We start from the raw sequence: 19,150 nt of genomic DNA, 5'->3' as shown, positions 1-19,150 counted from the left end.
TCTATGCTAGATTTTTTTGATCAAAATTATTCATTTTGTTAGGTTTTCAAAATTACTTAGTTTTTGTTTACCTATTGTCTAGTTTTGTGCAATCAACATCCAAATGGCTATAGCTTGAGTTTCCATGGTTAAAACACTATGGCCTTTGGAAATCAAGTAATAGCCACTTTAAATAATGTACATAGAAATTTTGAAGTGTGTGGGAGTTAGATAACCAGTTTTACAAGCGAGCCCTAGGCAAGCAAATGAAAGCTTGACAAGGCGCAATGAAGCCTGTAGTTGAGCTTTAGAATGAACGAAGGATTGAAATGTGCCAATATTGAATGGGAAATGGTGAAGTAGGGTATTAGGTGTCCAAAAAAGAGAGGGGGAGGTTTTATGTAGAGTCTAGAGAATTTGGTGAGTGTTTTTTCATCATTGCCCTTGAAACCCTCAAAATAGGGGTTTTTTGGAACCGTACAGTACGGACACCATGGAGAGCTGAAACCAAGAAAATATTCAAGCCCTAGTTAATGTGCAACAATGTCTAATAGGAATCTATAGGCCTTGTTGAGGATTTTTTCAAGTTAGTACAAGTTCCTTGTTTCTAGGAGGTCTAATAGGGGTTCTTAGGGCTACAAGGACAAACAAAACAATTTGGAGTTGTGGGTATGCTAGACCTATCCAAAATATGTAGAATGATGTGAAAAGTGTAGAGAACCATAGGAAGAAGGTATAAAATTTATTTTGACCCACTAATGGAATTTGGTGGAGTTTTGGCTTACTAAGCCAAAAGATGCATAATTAGGGTTTTGGAGTGAGGAGTAAAAACTAAGTTGATTGGTGAGTTTCTTGGAGAAAGGAGATTGTAAGAGATTCATATAGGTTGGGGTTAGAGTAGTGACCCTAAGTAGGCTAGGAAGTAGTCTTGATAGAGCAAGAAAATCTCTAATTGATGAAGCTCCCCATCAGAGAGAGGTTAGGTTATGTATTATAATAAACAAGTGTCTATCATATCCCCCAATTCTTTTCTCCATCCCATCCTCTCTCTCTCTCTCTCTCCATCACTCCCTCTCTCTTATTTTCACTCTTTATCTTATCCTCGATCACTCTTTCGCCTATCCCCTTCTCTCTCTCACTCTTTATATCATATCCCCTAATCTCTCTTTCTCTCTCTCTCTCTCTCTCTCTCTCTCTCTCTCTCTCTCTCTCTCTCTCTCTCTCTCCTATCCCGCCTCCCTCTTTCTCCTATCCCCTTATCTCTCTATCTCTTTCCCTCTCTCTTTCTTTCTATCCTTTCCCCAAATCTCTCTCTCTCCCCCTCCCTCCATCTCTCTCTCTCTCTCTCTCTCTCTCTCTCTCTCTCTCTCTCTCTCCTCTCTCTCTCTCTCTCTCTCTCTCTCCCCCTTCTCTCTCTCATCCCCTCTCTCTCTCTTTTCTCCTATCCCCTTTTCTCTCACTCCTCTCCATCTCTCTCACACACTTTCTATCATATCCCCTAATCTCTCTCTCTCTCTCTCTCTCTCTCTCTCTCTCTCTCTCTCTCTCTCTCTCTCTCTCTCTCTCTCTCTCTCTCTCTCTCTCTCTCTCTCTCCTATCTCCTTCTCTCTCTCTCTCTCTCTCTCTCTCTCTCTCTCTCTCTCTCTCTCTCTCTCTCTCTCTCTCTCCTCCTCTCTCTCTCTCTCTCTCTCTATCATATCCTTTAATTATTCTCTCCATGCCATCCTCTCTCTTTCATTCTCTCTTTGTCCTATTCACTCCCTCTCTTTCTCCTATCCCCCCCTCTCTCTCTCTAATTCTCTCCATATCTCTCTCACCCTTTCTATCATATCCCCTAATATCTGTCTCACTCTAATATCCCCTCTCTATCTTTCTCCTATCCCCTCTCTCTCTTTCTCCTATCCCCTAATCCTTTCTCCATCCTCTCTCTCTCTCTCTCTCTCTCTCTCTCTCTCTCTCTCTCTCTCTCTCTCTCTCTCTCTCTCTCACCCCCATTCAATCTCCCTCTCTCTTATTCAATCTCCCTCTTTGTATCCCCTTCTATCTCTTTATCCTATCCTCACCCTCTCTCTCTCATTCTCTCCATCACTCCTTCCCTCCTTCAATCTACCATTATTTAGTAGTAATACAAAACCTGATTAGGTTATACAAAACTCGATCGAGTTATTTGTCCATATGGATAATGCAGTCAGAAGTAAATAACTCAATCGGGTTATTGAAAATTGTAAATAAAATAACATGTCAACGATTATTATTTTGTTTCAGTGCGGTCCACCAGATTCTACTATTGTTTCACATGTATTTCTATACTAGGTATGCAACTATAAGGTTTTTTGTGCTTGGAAATGATAAATTTTATATTTTTCATGTGCAAACATCTTATTTTATGTTAGTATCTTATGATTGAGCATAAAATAATCATGCACATGTGTTTAGTTTTATATTTTATTATTTATTTTATTCATGTTATTGTTTGTAGGCTAATTTGCAACTACAATCATAGAAAAGAACAAGAGATGAACGATTGAAAAATGAGAAGCAAAAAAGGAAAAAAACAACGGAGTGTATGAGGAAATTACATGAGGGTACATCATCAAAAACCTCCAATGTAAGTGATGAAAATCTACCTATTGATATTGATGTCGCAAACACACCTAATGTGACAAACAAAAATGTTCAACATACCCCAATTAAAATGATTATGACAAATACATTTACGTCACGTGATGCCCCTAATGTGACATCTAAAGTTGAAATGATGAATACACATGATGTAAGTAATGAAAATATAGAGCATACACACACATCAACATCTCCTAAAATAATTTTTAGAAAACCAAAGTTTCTAATTGACATTGATGAAAATATTTTGAAGCCAATGCATGATAAAATATCAGAAAGAAATTGTAAGAGAATTGTTCAAAAGATTTGGAATAACTATTTTGAAAATTTAAATCAAAGTGGAAGATGCCAACTTCTTGTTGAAATAGTTGAAAATCTAAAATTTAGAGAGAGAATGAGAATTTTGGGGTTACGAACATTTGAAAATAGTAGTGAAAGAAGCATTATTAGAAATCTCTTTGATGCATACCAATCCATTGGTTCAAAATAACGTACTAAATATGCTAATACAAGTTGACGGGTCCTCACATCAACCATAATGGGAAAGGAAATGAAAAAAACTTGTATGGTCATTCAAAGCCTTAGTGAGGCGAGGCAAAACTTAGAATTCTAATGAGACTTCTTTTTGGTCATTCCAAGGTAGACTCCCACGTAAGGATAAAGTTATTGTTGATGCACTAATAACGTTAATAAAAAACTTTTGGCGTGACAACACAAGGGATTCACCAAACCAAAAAGATGTTGTCAAAAGATGAATTGGAAAAAGAAACCATGAGCCACATGCAAAACATTTCTTGGGTATGACTCAAACACAATTTTATGAAATGTTTATTCAAAGATTTCCTCATATTAAAATCAGCCAAAGGTTTTTTGAGATGACAAAACCATATGTGCAGATAAATCATACACGCACTACATGTTGTTGTAGGGTTCATGTTGAGTTTTCTATGCATTATGATTTTTATTGTTATATATGTTGTACTTTGCATACTAATGAAATATTGTAGGAATGTGGTCTACAATTACCTCCTAAGTCACCAAGAGAATTTATTGCAAGTTTACTATGTAAACGAGATGATGGGTGCATTTATTATAAGACCATGTGTTTGAAAGGTTTTTGCCCTCAATGTGGTGGTTTGCAAAAGTTGCATAGATGCCTACATCTAGATAACAAACATGAAATTGGTAAGAAACTAGTTTCTCTTGGAAAGTACAAGTCAGTTACATATGGTGTTAAAGATGGAAAAGAATTAAAGAGGTGTGAGTTAGTGAAAAGTGATGTATGTGTATCTGATTTTTATGAAATTTTTTCAAGATAAAATAGTTTATGACTACATAGGTCATACACATAGAGCTAGATGGTTAGATGAGCAATTCAAGTTGTGTAAGGACACTTTTCCCTTGGGTATGATTGTGTCGGTTGTTGACTTTGCTGAAAACTATACACTAAAACCTCAAAATGAAGTGCAACCAATCTATTACAACTCTATACAAGTGCCAATTTTTGTACACATATCATTTATTCATGCACATGATAGCACAGAGGATGACACAAAAGTATTAAGAGAGTATCAATTCTATATTAGTGATGATCAAACTCATTCATCAAAGTTTGTGCAAGGATGTTTGAGAGTTTTATATGACAATTTGAGGAAAAGAGATGAAAGATACAATCAACACATTATATGGTCAGACAATTGCACCACACAATTCAAGAATGCAATGATGTTCTATTGGTTGAGTAGGATGTATGTGACAAGTGAAGAGTAAATTTTTGGAATTTAATTGAGGCAGGACATGGAAATGGAGAGCATGATGGTGTTGGAGCATGTGTGAAAAGAGCCCTTAGTTGAGAGGAATTAAAGTACGAAGGTGGTGCAATATTAGAAAATGTTGAAACAATTATCCAATGGTGCAATTCTATAATGGGACCAGGTAATACATGTAAGTCTATGGTTTTCAAATATTTTTGGTTGATACGTGAACCTAACAATGAAAATTAGTAAGATTGTTGTACACTTATAGGATCAAGTGAGATGCATTCATTTTGAAGTTCAAATGCAGTGTCACTAGCTATTCATACTAGAAATCTTGCATGCTTTTTCTCTTCATGTATGCATCATTTATCGGATGAATGTGAATCAAAAGAGTGGGTTGACCAATGTTCTTGTAGACCTTTCCATCCAATTGATTCATATCAACTTCCTACAACACTACAACTCAACCAGGTTGAAGCATCAATAGATTTTGAGCATGTATATGACCTAGTTGAACCAGGTACTAAGTTATCAATTTAATACTTGGTTAAAATATATTAATTTCAATTTTTCCATTAACTTATCCTTCTATATAATGCAGGTCATGTATATGTAGCTATTGCATATCACAACAATGATGAAGGAACAAATTACTTTCTATGTTGGTGTATTGAGTCCAAAAAGAAACCGATAGCTACAACCATTGATGGTGAGGATATCGAGTACCCTATAGGATCCATCTGATGCAAGAGCATCCTAGTTTGACATATTATCCTGCTCATTTGTGTTCTTTCTGCCAATTGTTGCCAAGTTATAGTCATTGCTGAGTTGCAACAATTGTCGAGTGCCAGTAATTTTGCAGTTTAAGCTGAGTTAAAGTTATCCCATGTCATGTTAACACTCGGGTTAGCATGTTATCCCATCTCACTCAATGTGTGCCAAGCTATTCTTTATGTGTTGAGTGATTCTTCGTGTGTTGAGTGATCCTTCATGTGCTGAGTTTTCTTGTTAATGCTGAGTGCCAACATTTTGGACATATTTTTGCATTTTTGGTGAGAGCTGACTTGCGGGATTTATTTTGATCATGACATTTATGATTAGATCTTGTCTTGGGATGTGTGCAAACCATCTTTGGGTTAACATTTCTATTTTTTAATGTTCTAGAATGTTCTGTAATCCATTTTGGAAAGTATAAATATGGGGTCTTGTGGAGTCTTTTAGTCATTCATTTTTTATGGAAGGATATTCTAGCTTGGGAAGGGAATGAAGTGTAGATGTGAATTTTGAAGAGCTAGGGTTACGACTTAAAAACTAGAGGATTTCTTGGTGGACCTAAGGGTACAAGTGTGGATTCTTCTCAGTGTTCTTATCTAGTTGCATATTTGGACTAGTTGGGATTGAGTTTTTAAGTTGGATCTCATTGGACCTTGTAGAACTAATTTTGTAATTGTTGTTGTTGGCATAAAGTTATTTGCCATTAGTGACAACACTTTTCTCACAGTATTAACCGATTAAAGAAGAACTCAGTGTTCACCGAGTTCAGTCGGTTAACATAGAACTCAGTGTTAACCGAGTTCAGTCGGTTAACTAAGAACTCAGCATTAACCGAGTTCGGTCGGTTAATTAAGAACTCAATATTAACCGAGTAAAGACGGATACAGTGTTAACCGAGTTCGGTCGGTTAACATAGGACTCAGTGTTAACCGAGCTCAGTCGGTAAACAAAGAAGTTTGTTCTACCGAGTTTGTTTTGCTATTCGGCCGACTCAGTTAAATTTTGTCTACTTTTATTCAGCCGACCATTGCATGTAATTTTAACCAGGATGGTATATATATGTAATGTATTGTATCATTCTAGAAGTATGGGAAATATATGAAGTATGTGAAGAATGTGTGCGAAAGCATGTAAAGCTGAATTTTGAAGGTTTTCAGCAAAGTCAGCATTGGAGTAGAAAATTTTTATCTATCATATCAAGGACAATCAGAGCGTAGCGGATCTTATCAGAAATCAGTTGTATTCAGATCCACTGTTTCATTCTAACAGGTGAATCAGTTTTTATAAATCCTTTAACAGGGTAGACTTAACAGTCTTTGTACTAAATCTCCTAACAGAGTGCATACTTATGAAGTATGTTTCAAATCCTTTAACAAGGTGGATATAACAATCCTTTATGCTCCTAATAGGGCAGATCACCAGAAGTGATCATTGTATGCCTTAACCGGCTAACTTCCTACTGCAGTAAAGAAGATTTGTGGGTTTCATCCCCACCCCAGTTTTACTTTCTATTTTGGAAGGTTTCTGGGTCACCAAAATCTCTGTGCTTATGTGTTATGAATGTCTACATACTGCAGATTAGGTGATTAAATATTTTACTGATTGATTTAAGATTTTATGTTTACTGATTCACCCCTCCCCTCTCAGTAAACTGTTATATCTTGAATATTTCCAACAGTTGTTTGTATTTGGCCCTAACCTAGAAGGCCTTACAACCAAATATATTGTACGTAATTAGTTATATCTATGAATAAAGAGTTGTGATTTGGTATTAGATCTTGCATTATTGCTTCTTGTTGTTGTGTTTCTATTGCATAGTTATTTGTTGGGGCTAGGACATCTCATTTGGGGATTTTCCTGCCTTGCACTGCATCAGATGGTATCAGATCTAGGTTGTTCCTGAGTGTATAGACATATCATCAAATTTGAGGTAGTTTTCACCAAGATCATGGGTTGGAGAAGGTTGATTTGATGGAGCCGATTGATCTTCTAGATTTGTGGATATATTGCTTAGGGTTCATGAAAATCTTGGAAGATGCCTCCAAGAAGATTGGACCCTAGGGAGATTGATGATATTAGTGATGCTATTAAAGAATGAATAATAGAGAAGGTTAAAGAAAATTTTAGATTTGAGATGGAGGAGGTTAATGTCAGTTTCAGATATGATATTGCACTGATGAAGAGTGACATGATTGTTGAAATCGTGAGTGCTTTAGGTGGCATACCTAGGAATGTGGGTACTGAAGGTAGTTATGAGGAAGTTGTCAAAGACTTTGAAGTTGTTGGATTGAGTGGTGAGGATAGAACTGATCATGTGGAGAGACCTATTGGAGTTATGGCTGGTCAGTTTGCTCGACCTAGATCTCAATTGAAGCTGAAGCATAAGATGGAGATTTCTAATTTTTTAGGTACTTTAAACCTGAAGACCTGATTGATTGGATTGGTGAATTGGAAGACTACTTTGAGCTTGAGGATATTGAGGATCCACTCAGAGTGAGGTTGGAAAAAACTAAGTTGAAGGGACATGATGCTCTTTGGTGGAAGGAACTACAAAGAGACAAAGAGGAGGAAGGTGAAATGAAGATCTCTAGATGGAGATTGATGGTGACTAAACTGAAGGCTAAGTTCATTCCTGCAAAGATTATGAACTTGAGTTGTTTAAGAGGTTGAAAAATCTAAAACAAAAGGATATTATTGTGAAGGATTATACCTAAGGAGTTATATAAGTTGACTATTTAGTCTGGGCATAGGGAATTGTCAAAGAAAAAGGTAGCTTGGTACATTAATGGTTTAAGATTCAATATTCATGATGAGATTGGTATGTTGAATATTCCTTTAGTTGAGGATGCTTATCAATATGCTTTCAGAGCAAAAGAGAATCTGAAGAGGAAACATCAAGGAAATCCTCGAGGAAAGGAGAAGTAGGATAGCTCAACACAAGCTAAACCAAGTGCAAAAGGTGAACCAAAACCTGTTGATCCGAAAAAGAGGATAGGTGGAGGTGTGTTCAAAGGTAATTGTTTCAAATGTGGCAAATAAGGGCATAGATCTTTTGAATGTTTGATTGGTAGGACAACTGCTATTGTGAATGAGGTTGAAGTCCAGGATAGTCAGCCTACGCAAGGAGAGAATTTACTAGCTCGGTGAGTACTAGTGGGTCAGAGAACATTGGATTCTTATCAAAGGACTAGTTTGTTCAGGCTTGCGGTAAGTCTAGTGGCAAAGTCTACAAGGTAAATGTGGATGGTGGTAGTACTAATAACCTTGTTACTGAGGAGATGGTTCAGAAACTTGGTTTGAAGAAAGTGAGACATCCTTATCCTTATAGGATTGGCTAGTTGCAAGGTGAGCATGCTTTGGGAGTGAGGGAGCAATGCCTTGTTGATTTCCAGATTGGGTGGTATAAGGATCAAGTATTGTGTGATGTTGTGGATATGAATAATTGTCATGTGTTACTTGGTAGACCTTGGCAGTATGATTGTAGGGCTGTGCATGATTGTGTCAAGAATGTGTTTACTGTTGAGAAAGGTGGCTAGAAGTTTTCCTTGATTCCTTTGTAGAATGAAGAGCTTGGTAGGAGGAACCTGAGTATTGGTAGCTAAGTTGAGTTGGAAAATTCTAAGAAGGTTGGATATATATCAGTGTGGAAAGCAGACCTATAGCACACCTAAGATGGATGTGAAGAAGAACAAGAAAAACAAGGGAAAGAGTGTGCAAGTTGAAGACATGGAGGACATGTTGTGAAGAACTAGTTTGAGATTTATGTGTTGAATCCCAAAATATTTTCTTCCAGCTTTTAGAACATCTTTTCAAACCTGTGGTGTCTGATGCAGGAGCATCTTGGGTTGACGTACTATCCTACTCATTTGTGTTCATTCTACCAGTTCTTGCCAAGTTACAGTCATTACCAAGTTGCAATTATTGTCAAGTGCCAGTAATTTTGTAGTTTAAGCCGAGTTGAAGTTATTCCATGTCATGTTAACACTCAAGTTAGCATGTTATCCCATCTCACTCTATAGTGTGTGCCAAGTTCCTCAGTGTGTGTTGAGCTATTATTCATGTGCCAAGTGATTCTTCATGTGCCAAGTGATCCTTCATATGTTGAGTTTTCCTATTAATGCCGAGTGTCAACATTTTGGACGTATTTTTTGCATTTTTGATGAGAGACAACTTGTGGATTTATTTGAATCATAACTTATATGATTAGATCTTGTCTTGGGATGTGTGCATACCATCTATGGTTGGCCTTTCTATTTTGTAATGTTCTAGAATGTTCTGTAAGCCATTTTGGCAAGTATAAATAGGGGGTCTTGTGGAGTCTTTTAGTTATTCATTTTTTATGGAAGGATATTCTAGCTTGGGAAGGGAATGAAGTGTAGATGTGAATTTTGAAGAGTTAGGGTTGTGGTTTAGAAACCAAAGGATTGCTTGGTGGACCTGGGGGTACAAGTGTGGATTCTTCTTGGTGTTCTTATCCACTTGTATATTTGGACTAGTTGGGATTGGGTTTGTAAGTTGGATCTCGTTGGATCTTGTAAAATTGATTTTGTAATTGTTGTTTGTATTTGGCCCTAGCCCGAAAGGCCTTACAACCGAGCATTTTGCATGTAATTAGTTATATCTATGAATAAAGAGTTGTGATTTGGTATCACGTCTTGCATTATTGCTTCTTTTTGTTGTGTTTCCATTGCATGGTTATTTTCTAGGGCTAGGACATCTCCTTTGGGGATTCTCTTGCCTTGCACTGCATCACCATCATTGTGCTAGACACATGGCTTAGAAGGTAGTATATTTTTTCCCCCATCATGAAGATCTCTTTAAGTCAAATTGTCATGTATAATGTATCAATTTTGACTTTAAATTATCTTTACAATTAAATGTAGGTATCCTATCAAGAATTCTACCACATGATTATTTGAGAATTTTAAGACACACAAACATATTCTTCATTACTCTAACCTTATTGTTGCAACAAATATTCAATTGATACTATATCATTGTAGGCCTCTTAGCAAGAAATTGTGGAAAGGACATAAATTCTGATCATGAGGCAATACTTGATACAATAAGGGTTAGAGCTGATCCAAAAGGTTCCCTTGATTGATTGTGTGCTATATAGTTGAATCATTCTACATATGGTAGAATAATTTTGAAAAATTTGTATATATGTTATGCGAAATGTTGCAACTTCATAGTGATGTGCATATGTAGATGTCAAATTTTGTATATAAAAAAGAGAAGACATGTAACATGTGCATATTTGTATGTCATATTTTGTATAAAAATTCAATAAGATATGTCACATGTGCATATTTAGATGCCAAATTTTGTATATAAAATTGATAAGACATGTAACACGTACATATTTATATAACATATTTTGTATAAAAATCCGATAAGAGATGTCACATGTGCATATTTAGATCCCAAATTTTTTATATAAAAAAGAGAAGACATGTAACATGTGCATATTTAGATGCCATAAATATTCTTTTTTGTGGGTTTGATGATATCCTTAAAAAAAATTCAATTATCTTTAGCTTATATGGATTTAGATAGTTGTCCTGTTGCATTTTTATCTCAAATTTCCCAAAACACCAGGAAAATAAATTATAGATTTGGATACCCATTTGTCTTCTCTACAACATATGTAAGTCTTGGATAGGTTTGTTTTTGATTGTGTCCTTGCTGTCACACTATGTCACCTCTTTTTAGGCTTAAAATAGCCCTCTGATTAGCACAAGGCATGATGATGACATCATCATGAGGTCAATAGGGTTTACGAAGAGCTAGGGTTAGGTTTTTACCATAGTTAAGGTTTGTGGTTAAGTTTGAGATGATAGGAAGGTCATTTGTTCAAATTGGTGAAAAGTTACAAAAAAATGTAAAAGTTACATTGTGCAACTCTGCAACTTTCAAAAGTTGCTTGAGAAACTTTTGGCAAGAAAGTTGCGAAGCATTGAAGAGGAGTCCTAAAGGGTGACTAACCACCCAATCACCCTATATAAAGCATGAGAAGAGAAAAATTGCATAATAGTGCAAAAAGTTGTTAAAAAGTTGCAAAGTGCAAATTTTGCAAAAGTGCAATTTTTGCAATTTCTTGCAAAAGTTGTCAAGAATGCACAACGAAATGACCTAGAGGAGTGTATATGTGTTGGAGATCATGATGTAGAGGCTAATGGAGGATTTTAAAAATCTTATTAGGAGAACGTTAATGTTTTCTTTTCTTTTGTAACAACAACTTACTCTTCCTTCCAAAAGAATAAACTCTAGGCACTTCAAGAATCCTAATTTACAGAGCTTCACAACACCCACAACCCTATTCACCCTCTGTCATGCCCAAAATTTTAGGGAAAAAACACAACTACAATTTTTTAAATTTTTTTTGAAGTTTAAGTTTAAGAAAATCACCAACTACCATATACATGTAGTAAAATGGTTGATCACATATAGCCAAGTTGTGGTTAGCATTTTCAGTTATTAGAGTTATCAACATATATCTACTCATAGTCACATTTGTTATAAGATAACTTGTTCCTACTTACAGGAAGTTGGAATTCAAATTTCCCTTGATGGAGACTTCTCTTAACACTCTACCATAAGGGGTTAACTTGGGTATTGCATTGGGTCAGGTTTAGGTTAGGTGACTTTTTCCAAAAACCCTAAATGAAAAGTCATCAAAACATGGACAAAACAAGTGTCAAGTGACACAAAAAACAACAAATTACATTAAAAGTGACTTGTCTCGAATAATACATGAACTAAACTATTACATACACATATAATTCATGTTTACAAAGCAAAACACATTACAACGAGGTTTGAATCTTTTCCACTGATTCAACCTTGGCTATGTCATGTTTATAGTGGTTTGAGCCTTGGTTCCCATTTAATCCCATGGTTAAATTACTACACACTAAACTCGAGCATCGGTACTCCAAGAAAATAATGTAATCAATATGTAAATATGTGCAATAATCATTATCACATTCAAACATTAGGGTTTCATACTTTATCATTTCCAATTAACTTACTTTTTCTAATCATTTTCACATAAAAAATTCAAAACATTAAATTTATCAAATTATGCTTACCAACATCAAAATTTACTTAAATGATCAAATTAATACTTTAAATAACTTTATAATCTATTTTCTATCATAGTGACGATATATTGAATCCACAACTATTAGTCCCTAGGCATGCGAATTAGGTTCTAGTGCATATCATAATCTATCCTATAACTCTAATTTCCACTTAAACATTACAATTTCATATTACAAGCATTTCTACAATTCAGTTTCTATCAAAGCAATTTCAATAGATTAGAACATAAATGAAATCATTAAATAAATCATTTAGGTCTTAATGTGTAAACATAAGTGCGAATCATCAAAATGCAGATATTAGAATAACATAACCCTATAGTCTCAAAAGTATATCAAAACATCAAATTAGAAGTAACATAATGCAAATATGTCATCTATGCTATGATGGATTGGGTGTGGCCTCACACCCTCAAGCCCTAGTTTCTAACCTATCTTTTAGGCCTCTAGACCAATTTTCACCAAAAAGCTTCTAGATCCTTTCAAACCTCAAATCAATCTTTCCACCCACTTTCTCATTCAAGGTAACATCCTAGGGCTTGTAGGCATGCCATTGGATTTTTCCAAAGTGATCATGGTCATGCTCTGCAATAACATCTTCAAACTTTCATGGCTCACCTACACCTAGAAGTCAACCTAGGGCATCATTCCATAACTTGGAAACTAGTCAAACAAATGCAAAAGAAAGAAAAAACTTTGTTTACAAGGCCTAACCTATCATCCCACAAGGTTTCACACATTTTCCACCATGGATGATCAAGTTACATCCATTATTGTGATAACAACCCTGTGAATGGGAATCACAGATCAGTCACCAAGAAAATTCCTTAACTCCCTAATCTAATAACTTCAAACCAAGTTTGGATATGAAAAATAAAGATGAAAAAATTACTCTATCAATATGTGAAGTCAACTCATCTGTCCCAATCCATTCATAGTTGTAGTAGGGCATCAAATCATTACAATAATAATAAAAAATGCTACAACAATTTGTACAACAGGTACACACATGTGGAATCTAACTGGAAATCTTCTAACCTTCCAAAATATGTTCCCCATGCTCATATACCCAAGCATGGGTAGTTTCTGTTGGAAATTACAAATGGGAAATGTATACTTCTGAGAGGGGGGTGAATTAGAAGTACCGATCTCTAGCCAATAAAAATTTTAATCTTTAAAACTATGCATGCATAAACATATTGAAATAACATGTAAAGTAAATGCATCCATATAAAAACTTAACACCAAATATGATTACCCAGAAACCCTTCAATGAGAAGGTAAAATTGGGGCGGGGTTGACACCCACAATTCTTCACTACTGTAGCAATAAATTTCACCTATTAAGGTTACATGATTTGACCATTCTCATGATTTTTTGTGTGAAAGGCTTGCCCTATTAAAGGCTTACAAAGGATTGTTAGATTCTACCCTGTTAAAGGATTTTAACACCTTGTTAGAAGTGTTCCTGGTTAAAGTACTTTAGAACACTCACTTGGAATGTCACCCCGTTAAAGGATTTCTCAATGAATGTTAAATCAACCTTAATACAAAGGATTTCATCCTGCTAATACAATTGTTAGAAAGTATAGTAGAATATTTGATCTGATACACTTACAATCTGATATTGCTAATTTTAGATCTTAGTTCAGTCCTTAATCCTTTTTGATCTGATATGAAATTGATGTATCCTCAATCCTCTGTTCTAATAACTGATTCTACAATTCTATCCTTCTTCTAAGTCACCTTGAATGTATGCTGATCAATTCACCCCTTTCACTGCTATCATTACCTTCTCACATGCATTCCCTAATACACTTCCTCATTCATTCTTATTACTCAATTATGGGGCTTCATCTCCCTTTAAAAAGACTTTGGTGGCTTAGGGTTAGGTATGAATCTACGATTGAGATTCATCCAATTTTCCCACTCAATCCCCTCCATTTTTTTGATTGGTTGCATGTTGATCACATAGGGAATCAAATAGATTTGATCTTATCTTCAAAGCTTCAAGATCTATCCATATGTCAGCTAAAAAATGGTTTACATAGTTGTTTGTGCCATCACAAACAACTAGGCCAATTCTGTGTTACTTGACAATTGTTGATACTGATGCTCGACACATACTAAAATTCTGTATGGCTTGACACTTGAACTTTCTCGGCATCATTTGTTCACTTGGCACTTGAATTTCTCAACACTTACTATTTGCTTGGCACTTGATTTACTTGGCACATGAGTGACTTGACACTCATTGCAACTTGACATCTATACATATTATACTCGGCATATGTTACTAGCTCGACATGAGCTTAGTAAATTTCTTAAGTGTGTTGATACTCAATTGTCAAATCAATCTGAGATCAACAATCTCCCCCTTTGACATGAGTGGAAAAAACACTTAACTATATATGATGAATCTAATCTCCTTGAGTATAATATACATCCAATTCAGCATATATACAAAATCTTCAAAATTTTGTAAAGAACTATATACCACAAAATTTTGTAAAGAACTATATACCGCAAAATTTTGTGACCCCCCCTGAGTTAATGTGTCTTTTCTGTATCCAAAATCTCTCTTAGAGTAGATTTGAATCTTGATATTGCTCTTTGTCTTCAATCATTCTACATTCTGATACTCTTTATCTGATGTGTTTTGATATGCCTTGTTTCCTATTGTTTTCTCCACCTTTGTCTTCAATCATTCTGCATTCTAATACTCTTTATCTAATGTGTTTTGATATGCCCTATTTCCTGCTGTTTGGTCCCCCTTTCTTCTCTCTTTTTATTTTGTAACTCCCCCTTTTACATGTCTCCCTTGCATAGATATTTCTCCCCCTTTTTGACACTAATGTCAAAGGGTCTATACACTAAGTGTGTATTTATCTAGGAAGTTCTTGTTAACTTCCATTACAATCTTGAGAGTAGCATCCCAGTTGTCTATTGCAACATCTAATGATTTAATTTGGATGGCTATCTCTACTGCAAGGTGAACTAAGCCGTCTAGTGTTGAAAGATCAGGATCTTTCTTGAGTACTTTCTCAGCATAGGCTAGTTCTTTCTATAAGATTTCCATGTGTGGGGTCAGGGAGGCTTGAATTTGAACTAACTTGGCTCTTGTATTAGCCTCTTCTATTGTCAATACAACTAGTTCCTTCTGTGTGTGAAGCGTGGAATGAAAGTGCTTTTCACTTTGAGCTAGATTTTGTGGTAACTTCATACTAGATATTTTCAAGTTTCTCTCCAGACTCAAAATCCTTTGGCTTGTTTCTTGTGTGAAGAGTGTGGGGTCACACAATTTAGTGTACAGTGAGAATATATTCTCAAGTAATTTCTTCACTTTTTCTATTTTTGTAGCCAATTCCACTTGTGATAGTGTGATTCCACTAGATATTTCTCATTTACCTTACCTTAAAGCTTCTTTTTAGACCACTCCATGAGTTTTGCATTGGTTTCTTGGTCTTCATTTGTCACCTGTTCAACAATTTCAGACAATTGTTCCAATATTGGCTTGGTTTTATCAGGTGTTTGCAAGCTAAATGCATCTAAAAAGATGTCTTTTATCTCATGTAGTACTTGCCTTTGCTTATACTCCTTTCTGAGTATTTCTTCGTTCTTTTTCCTTTCTAATGCCTCCTGCATCTCATTAATTTGTTCAAGGTTCATAGTTGCATAATCATACTTTAGTATGACAATTTCTTCATCTAATGTTGGGTCTCCATAGTGAAGTACCCTTGCAACCTTTGTGGAGTTTGATCTTGGTGCTAAAATTTGGAGTGGCATTGCATTAGTGCTCGGCTTCTGAAGAACTTTTGTAGGAGTGCTAGTAGTTGGTAAATTAACCAATGTTTGAATTTATTCCTACTCCTTTTCTTTTGGAGTGTCCTTCTCTTCTTGTGATCCTCCTTGATGAATCATAATTATTTGTGGTGCACCTTGTGCTTGTGCAGTAGGAATAGATGCCTTTGTCTATCGTAGTTATTCCTTTGTTGGCTCCTCTACAGTTTGAGTTTGTTGTTCATTCAGGACAACTTTAACTGTGGTATCAACCTTAGCTGATGTATCTTTTGATGCTTGCTCTTGAGGTTGTCCACTAATAGCTATAGGGATGGAAAAAGGTGGTTCTTGTGTAGTCACCTTGTCCCTAATTAGGTCAGCTACTACCTTTTGTAACTCATCTACACTGACCAATACTGGATTGTCACACAACTTTTTTTGTAGTGTAAATTGGTCAAGGATCTTCTTTAGATTCTCTGCAGTCAATGGATTGATGTTTTGAGTTGAGCTATCAGGAACATCCTTTACTTTTACTATCTCTACAGGTGTTCTAGTGTCATGTGGAGGGCTTAATGGTGGTAATTATGTGTCTTACACATTCTGATCTATTTGCTGCTCCTCAACAATTACCATTTCATCTCCTTTTTGTTGTGCTTTCTCCACTGTGTTTTCTACCTTTTCTTTCTCTATTTCTGCTTCTTTGTCATTATCTTCCTCTTCTCCATTTTTTCTTCCCTCAAAGGGATCCTCCTCTCCTTCTTTAACAATAGTTAGCCCATATATCAGCTTCCACATTTGAGTGGACTTCTTGACAACATCTTCAATCTTGTTTTGAAGAATGTTGAAGGCCCTGTACTTAGGTGCAAACTTGCTACCATGTTTCTTTTTTTCCTTTGTTATTTGGCCTTTTGATAATTCTGGCATCACTTGTGCCAATGTGGATTCTCTTATTTCTTTCTCCCAATTTAGGAAATAATGCCATTTGTTTTCAACAATGGAATATAGATCCTTGGGCATTTTAGTGTCAAATTCAAGTGGGGTATTCTTGAATTTTGCCATCATGGCATACACTGACTCCTCAATCTTATTATGATCTTCTCTATTTAATTTATTGAATTCAATACTTTTAAAACCAATTAAGTCTATATTATCCCTAATATTATCACAATTTTTTTCAATATTGGACTTGGGTGCATGACTTACCACTTTGAACTGGGTGTTGTCATATGACTAGGTCCTTTCTTCATCAAATTCTGGTTGTGCAACATATTTCCTCCTTATTTTATTTTGCATTAGACCTAGTTACTCAGTAGCCTTCTTCTTCTCTTTTGTTTTCTCTTTAGCCTTTTGAGTTGTGGCCCTTGTAGTTGCTCTTGTGGTTGGAGCAGTAGGTTTGGCAGGGCTGTGATTTGCAATCTTTTTACCCTTGGGATGAGCTGTAGGCTGTATCTTAGCCTTTCTCTTCTTTGGCTCTAGTTCTACTGATGCTTCCTTGGCTTGTTCCTTCTCAACACCTTCTTCTTCATCTTCTCCCATACCTTGTGTTAGGGAAAGAGGTTCTTGTCCCTGTTCATGTTCTTCTTCTTCCTCTTCATCATCATCATCTCTTTCAGCTCCCACACCAAATTTGGCTTTCAACTTTTTCACCAATTTATCTTTCTTCTTTAGATTTGAGGTAGTTTTGAACTCCATTTCAACTTTGGATTTCACATCATCATAGTTACCAAATATTTTTCATGACTTATCAATGTCCTCTGCTAGTAATGTAGTGATGGCTGATGATGCTTCATCTATATTGATTTCATACCCCAATGGCCTTAGCCATCTTACTTTGGGTACTGCAGCCTGGATAAATGTGTAATCAATATCTACTAAGAAGCATATGTCACTGTAATACTTCTCCACAAGGGAAACTGGGATTCTCAATCTTTGTTTCATGGATTGTTTGAAATCCTTAAAATAACTAGTCATCACAAATTCAAAATTGTCTCCCATCTGCTCAATGTATTCATTTATTTGTACTGCCACAAACCTATTGGTCTTCCATCCTACCTTACCAAAAGAAGGAAACTCATTTTGAACATAGAAAAATATGCATATCAAAATTGAACCAAATTTGTATCGAGCACCTTTGGATCTTCTTATTGCTCCTAAATTCTCCATGATTTGTTGCAGCTATAGCTCAACAAGATCATAAGTGTGATCTTTCTTCACAATTTTGTATCCTACATCAATTGCAATGCATGACACATTGTTCAGTCAGCTTGATTGATAGAATTTGTGAGATATGACCCTCACTACAAATTCAAGAAGTGGATCTTTGATGGTATCAATAGTCATTCCCCTCTTATTCCACTTTGTCCCTATGTTTTTCTCAATTGCTTCTTTAGAATCACTCCTTAGAGTTTTGGGCCATTCTAGGGTTGGAAATCCTATAACCCTATGCACAATCATTTTTGACAACTTGATGGGTCCTCATTCTAACCATAGGCATCCATCATGGATTCTACTCAAAATGATTCCTATCCATTCAATCTTAAAGATAGTGGGGAAATCTAGGGCATGGGTTAAGCCCTTCCTCTCAACAATTTGAAATTCTTCTTTCAACACTCCATTCTCACAAAGTTTGTCATATGCCTATTGAATTTTCATATCTCCTATCCCTCCAACCTTGCATTTATAGCACTTCCTTACATCCTAAACCATTACGACCTTGGGTGGAATGATTGACAATGCCCCTGCCAAGTCATTCTTATATGCAACTTCAGGAATTGGCCTAAAATCTAGTTGCTTAACCTCATTACTAACCAACTGAACTGCAAAGGGTTCCTTATCCTTAGGATTTCTAAAGCTAGAGGCCATTTTGCAAAACTAGGGTTTCAATAGATCTTAAACTGTGTAACTCGACACGTGAAGAAATACCTTTAAATTGATGAAATGATGCTTGATCTCTATTGGAATTTGTGCAAATACTTCAATCTCTATTTGTTAGTCACTTCTTTGCTCTACTTGATCTTGCTCTATGTTCATAATGATGAAAAATGGGCAAAAATATACCTTATGCCTTTTCAAAATGTAGCATTTAATGCATGGTGCATGTACAACTATAAACTCAACTTCTATGAAATTTTTG

This window comes from Cupressus sempervirens, chromosome 6, assembly GCF_028749045.1.
Source record: "Cupressus sempervirens isolate cs-2001-9-10 chromosome 6, ASM2874904v1, whole genome shotgun sequence".
Classification (NCBI taxonomy): domain Eukaryota; kingdom Viridiplantae; phylum Streptophyta; class Pinopsida; order Cupressales; family Cupressaceae; genus Cupressus; species Cupressus sempervirens.
The sequence above is the reverse complement of the archived record's forward strand: the minus strand, read 5'-3'. Positions refer to the sequence as shown.